This window comes from Otolemur garnettii, unplaced genomic scaffold (genome assembly GCF_000181295.1).
Source record: "Otolemur garnettii isolate 467f Iridium unplaced genomic scaffold, OtoGar3 scaffold00070, whole genome shotgun sequence".
Lineage (NCBI taxonomy): Eukaryota > Metazoa > Chordata > Mammalia > Primates > Galagidae > Otolemur > Otolemur garnettii.
This window is the reverse complement of record NW_003852465.1, coordinates 8,372,737-8,378,963: the sequence shown is the minus strand read 5'-3', so window position 1 is coordinate 8,378,963 and position 6,227 is coordinate 8,372,737. Positions and strand designations below refer to the sequence as shown.

The 6,227-nt window shown below is 50.0% G+C and overlaps 1 non-coding gene across 1 annotated transcript; it reads right to left on the bottom strand.

The window, feature by feature from the left end:
• Positions 1-5,894: 5,894 nt before the first annotated feature.
• Positions 5,895-6,023, bottom strand: LOC111726552. Its single transcript, XR_002774306.1, has one exon. It is a non-coding gene; the product is annotated as a small nucleolar RNA SNORA11 (small nucleolar RNA).
• Between the last annotated feature and the right edge of the window lie 204 nt (positions 6,024-6,227).

Sequence of the window (6,227 nt, the reverse complement as noted above, 5' to 3'; positions counted from 1 at the left end):
CCACACCAGGCACTGGGGCTAGAGGGAGGAATATGGTACGGTTGCTGCTCTCTGTAGGCCAATCCTCGGGTCCCCAGGGATCTCTCTCAGTCTTGGCTACTTCCTCCATACCCAGATCTCCCTTTTCTCCTTAGGTAGGAGACCAGGCTCCAACCCAGGAGGCCTCCCAGTGGATAACTAGAAGTCCTGAACCAGAGACCACTACTAGCCAGGGCCAGCCAGGGGATTGGAGGCCAGGCTAGTGGGGTTGGAGGAAGGAGGAAGGTGCCCAGCCAGGCCACTGAGCCCATCACTGTGGTTTGGCTCCTCCAGTGAAAAAATAGCAAGTGTGGACAACCGTCTCCCTGTGTCCTGAGCTCTGGGTTGCTCCCAGACAGAAGTCACTCCATTAAATAAACCCCAGCCAAGGGCAACAGGGGCCAAGCCCAGAGAGGACCAGAACTGGGAGTGGGAATATGGGGCCCAGGACTGGACTTGAGCCAAGGCTGTCCATCACAGCCAGTGGTGCGTGTGGGCCTGTTGTCTGGATGGAGAGCTGAGCCTGCAGAGCAAGGGCTGCAGGGGAGGCAGAGGGAGAACAGCCACACCCAGCCTCAGACCCGGACAGGGCAGGCACTCTCACTATAGGACTGAGACAGCCACAACGCAAATAGGGTCAGCTTTCTAGAATCTGTTTTAGGACATTGGCTGTAGATTCTCTCTAAAAAAGTACCCAGCTGGGTAAGGAGAGGTTAACAGTTGGGTTGAGAAGCGTTTGTTATGACAGGGCACCAGAGGGGTGAGGAGCATGCGTGCATATGCACATGTGCACTGACTATTCTCTGTATGAGTTTGGGTCTGTGTAATTTCTTTCTTCTGTGTCTTCTACTTCAGTCTAAAACCAGAAGGACTCTGAGTGGTTTGGGCTTCTCCAAGCCTCTCCTTCCCTTCCCACATGTGGCTGAGGGTGAGTTAATGGGACCTGCACACACAGAGGCTCACACAGCCTTGAAGACAGAGGCCCATTCATAGAAGGAGTGTGCGGCACCTTTCTCCCAGGCCAGTCCTGTACCACCAGCACGCATGAGCGAGGGACGTGCACCCTTGCACATGCAGCCTCGCTCTCAGGCGCACATACACACACACACACACAGCCACACTCGGCTCTTTTAACCCTTCCCTACTGTGTCAGGTGGCTTCTGGCTGTTAGCTTGGGTTCTGGCTTTGCCTTTTGCCTAAGCCTAGACCTACTGAGTTAACCCTTGAACAACTTCCTTAGGACCCAACACTTGCCAACTTTCCCAGTGCCTGGGGAGGGAAGTGAAGTCTAACCCATTTCTTATAGGTCCCTTAAACCCCCTGAAAATTAAAAACCAGTGAATTTGAACATTCCAGGACCCTGCATGGGTTACTTTCTTTGTAAGTGGGCAAGCATGGTCATTACAGTCCACTCAGTCATCCAAAATCAGGGCTAGCCTCCCTGCCCTAGTCCCCACTCCCAGTTCTGGTCCTCTCTGGGCTTGGCCCCTATTGCCCTTGGCTGGGGTTTGTTTAATGGAGTGACTTTGGGGCACGTGTATCCCAGGCCATGACACCACCCCCATCATATCTAGGAAGAGCTCAGCTCAAGGCCAGGCTGACATTCATCCCATAGACCCATTTGCTGAATTTGTTCAAGCAAGGATCATGGAGCAAGATGAAATGAAAGATTGATAGATATTAGGAATAGTTAATGTCCATTGAGTGCCTAATATGTATTAGGCATTGAGTAATACCAATAAAGTGAGTAATACCATTACTCCCATTTCACAGATGAGGAAACCAAGGTTTGGGGAGATTGTCAGTTGCTCAGGACCACTCTACATGTCAGTGGTAAAAATTAGCACTGAAGGTAGGTCTGTCTGACCCAAAGTCTTTAGTGTCAAAAGAGAAGGAAAGAGGACATTGAGGGGAGGACATTGAGGACAATGATCCCATTCCTGGTGACATTTCAGATGAATTGGGCAACGCTGCACTGGGGCACCGTGCTGCATGAGGAGTCTTCTTTGGTGGCAGGAGATGAGAGCCAGCAATCTGCCTGCGCCAGTCCTGGGGCTTCTGGCTGTTAGGCGGTGTGAGGGCAGCTAAGAGGCTCGGTTGCAGGGACTGGTTCTCCAGCGCCTTGGCCAAGGCCTGGCTCAAAGGCCTCTTTGTTTACTGCTCCAACTTCCACAAGAAACTTTTCAGCCCTGGGTCCTCAGGGACCTTGGGCTGCTTCACAAGTATCTGGGGGTCTCCGATCCTTCCCACCTTCATGCCACAGGATCTGGAAAGGCAGGTGGCTCAGGGACAACGGGCAGGACTGCCAAAGAGATGGGGTGGGCAGCCGGGACTGCACTAGGAAGAATCAGTGTGGAGGGCCTGCAAGCTGGCTGCTCCTACACACACACCTTTTACTTCTTTCAGAGGTAGGGAATGAAAGACTCACTATTTTGATATTACTTAAAAATTTTGTAAATTCTCATTAACTTGAAATTATTATTAAAAAACTCGGCTCAGCACCTATAGTTCAACTGGCTAAGGCGCCAGCCATGTACACCTACGGTGGCTTGTTCGAATCCCCAGCCCGGACCCGCCAAAACAACAATGATGGCTGCAACCGAAAAATAGCCGGGCGTTGTGGCGGGCGCCTGTGGTCCCAGCTACTTGGGAGGTGGAGGCAGGAGACTCGCTTGAGCCCAGGAGTTGGAGGTTGCTGTGAGCTGTAATGCCATGGCACTTTACCCAGGGGGACAGCTTGAGGCTCTGTCTCAAACAACAACAACAACAAAAAAAAACCTCAGCATTCTCCCAACTACCTTCTGATACTGTTCCCCTATCCTGTTCTTCCTGTAACACACCCCCCCCATCCGACTGTCCCCTTCCAGCCTCTGTGGTTTTGTTTTTTTTTTTTTTTTGAGACAGAGCCTCAAGCTGTCCCCCTGGGTAGAGTGCCCTGGCATTACAGCTCACAGCAACCTCCAACTCCTGGGCTCAAGCGAGTCTCCTGCCTCCGCCTCCCAAGTAGCTGGGACCACAGACGCCCGCCACAACGCCTGGCCATTTTTTGGTTGCAGCCATCATAGTTGTTTGGCGGGCCCGGGCTGGGGATTCGAACCCGCCACCTTAGGTGTACGTGGCTGGCGCCTTAGCCGGTTGAGCTATAGGCGCTGAGCCCCAGCCTCTGTGGTTTAAGAAAAAACAGGGAGACTGGAAAATACACCTGCTGGATTCAGATGGATGCCCCTGAACTTAATTCCAACCTTCCTCACCCCAGGCTGAAGTCTAGAAGGAACCAGTGTATGCAGGAAGGAGCCCCCAGCCCTAAAGAGTTCTGGGAGGTGCAGTCAACCTCATTGGAAGTAGAGAATCCGGGACTCTGCAACCCCTTTTCCAGTCCTCTTTTTGGACACTGCCAAGACTTCTTTCTTCTCCCACTTTTTGCTGGGCCCTTCTGAACTTAGAGGCTGTCTCCTTCCTGAGGATAAGGTTAGTAGTCATTGTTGCATTTTCCCAGCCTGGGAAGAATATGCTTTACGGCTCTGTGGGAGCCTCATCTTTGTGACCTCATTTCCTTGTCCCCCTTGGAAGGGGGAGCATGAGGCTCTTCCCAGGCAGGCCTGGCTCCTCCTGCTTGCCTGGCCTCACTCCTGGAACACCTCTCTCAGATGGGTTTGCTCACCAGGTGGGCTACCCAGTCACCTGATCTAGCACAAGCTGTCTCCCTACCCTAGGGCCTGTGATGGTGGGCAGTTCTCAGGGATAGAGGGTCCAAAGGTGGACTAGAAGCTACTTATGACACCAGGAAGGCAGGGGCGCTATGTAAAAAATTGTATTTGATTTGTTTAAGCATTAATGTCACCATCAGGGTAAAATTAGAACTTCATTGAACTTCTTCATACTTACTTTATTATCGGATTTGCTTTTATTTTGAATGCCAGCCTCCTCAAAGCATGGCACTTGTAAAGGTTTGAATCTAGCTCTGGCAGCCTCTGCATTGTCCCTAAACAAGAGGAAAAGCAGCCTGGAAGAGTCAGCCCTCTATGGCCCCAAAGGTGAGGGTAAAGGGATGGCAGCATGCTGAAGAAAAAGAGCACAGAAAGTGGGGCCAACAGGCTTGTGGCCAGCCTCAGGGCCATTACTTGCTAACTAAGGGGCCTTAGGCTTACCTCTCTGAACTTCATTTTCTCCTCTTTAATATGGGAATAATATGAGCCAAATGTGTTAGTGGATTGTAATGGAGGTCAAATGGGATTGCAGATGTCAAAGCACATTAAAATAGTCACTGCATCTACATTAGTCACTGGTAAAGCAAAAGGTGGCCCCCTCGCTCTAATTCTAGGCTCACAACCCTGAGAGCATGGTCTTTATATTGCTGAAAACCCCTTTGGTCACATGAACAACAATGGCTTCAGTCTAATTCAAAGCAGATTTCTACTCTCTTTGCTTTGCAAACACAACCTGAGCTGGCCTGCAAGGGAAGTGGAGCATTTTAAGGAGTCCCTACCATGGAGGGTTGCTTGGTCACTGTAGTGTCGACAAGGATGTCATCCCCAAGAGCCCTGCCTTTCCTCTAGCTGTGGCAGATGAAAATGCAGTGCACTATTCCTGTCACTTGAACACACTGTCACAGCCTAGGAGTTGAAAATTGGCTCACTTTGGACAGCCCTCAAGCACCACATTTTCTTCAGTGACTCTCACCAGACCCACAGATGAATTTGCCTTCTCTGCGTGTGCCGTTCAACTGTTGCTGTTTCAGGGCACTGTGAGCTCAATGAGCTCCACTGTTCTACAACGCTGGCCAAACAGCCGTGTCTCTGTTCTTTCAGGCAAACGCTGGGACCTGGAGTCCTGCCTCCAGGAATTCCAGAACTTCAGAATGTGAAAGCTGGATGAGACCTCAGTCCTCGCCCAGTCCTGCTCCAACCACTGTACAAATAGGGATACTGAGGGCTGGACAGGGAAAGACTTAAGGAAAGCTGGATGACAGGCTTTCCCTTGTTAAGCCCAGCATCTGCCTCCTGCAGGCACCAGTATTCTCTGCAATCCCTGGCCTGCTGGCCCCTCAGCCGTGGAGTTCAGTCTCCCAGGCAGCTCACCCACTGCTGGAATAACACTGGGCTAAAATCAGCCTCCCACCTCACTGAATGCTCGCCTGTTTCCAAAGTTTCCATGGAGAGATAGGACTGACCTGCATAGAACAATGGGGAATCAATTTATCCTCAGAGATTTTGTTGTTGTTGTTGGTGGTGGTGGTGGTGGTGTTGCTCTGGGTAGAGTGACATGGCATCTGTCGTCATAGTTCACAACAACCTCAAGCTCTTGGGCTCAAGCAATCTTCATGCTTCAGCTTCTCAAGTAGGTGGGATGATAGGTGCCTGCCACCATGCCCAGCTAGTTTTTCTATTTTTAGTAGAGATAGGGTCCCACTCCTGCTCAGGGTGATCTGTAACTCCTGAGTTCAAATGATCCTGCCACCTCGGCCTCTCAGAGTGCTAGGATTTTTTTTTTCCAATATTTTATTAGGCAATTTTTTTTTATTGTTTCAGGTTCATTGAGGGTATGAAGAATTAGGTAACGCTAATTGCATTTGTTAGATAAAGCCCCTCTTATAATTGTCCCGTACACCATAGCCCTCCCATCTCCCACCTTCCTCCCCTCTCCCTCATTCCACTGCCCCCCCCAATTGATTTGAGTTTTTCTTTTATGAGGGTATGTTTTAGATTGTCTACTGGTTTCATATTAGGATTCAGTACATTGGATTCTTCTTCATTCTTGTGATGCTTTACTCAGAAGAGTGAATTAGGCAATTTTTAAGACATACAGTACAGTTGAAAGAATTATACAGTAATCACCCATACATCCACCACATACATTTTATCGTATTTTTCTTCTTCACATGTAGGGAATTTGTTCACAGAGAGGCCACAAGTTCTGTGCCTCTCGTCACAATGATCCCAGTTTCCTGTTGGGCATGTTATAAACAGAGGAGCCATTCTTAAAGCCCCTTGCTCTGAGCACACCCCTGAGTGCTAGGATTACAGGCCTGAACTCCCATCCTCTGAGAATTGATTAAGAGTGCAGCAGACTGTCCCAGGTCATTCTTAGGCAGCCTCTGCCCATGAGATTGGAGAGAAGGCCCAGCACTCTGGGTCTTACACAGACTGAACATAGAGACCTGATTCATATCATGCTCTACTGCCTGAGAGCTAGCTATATGATGATAAGCA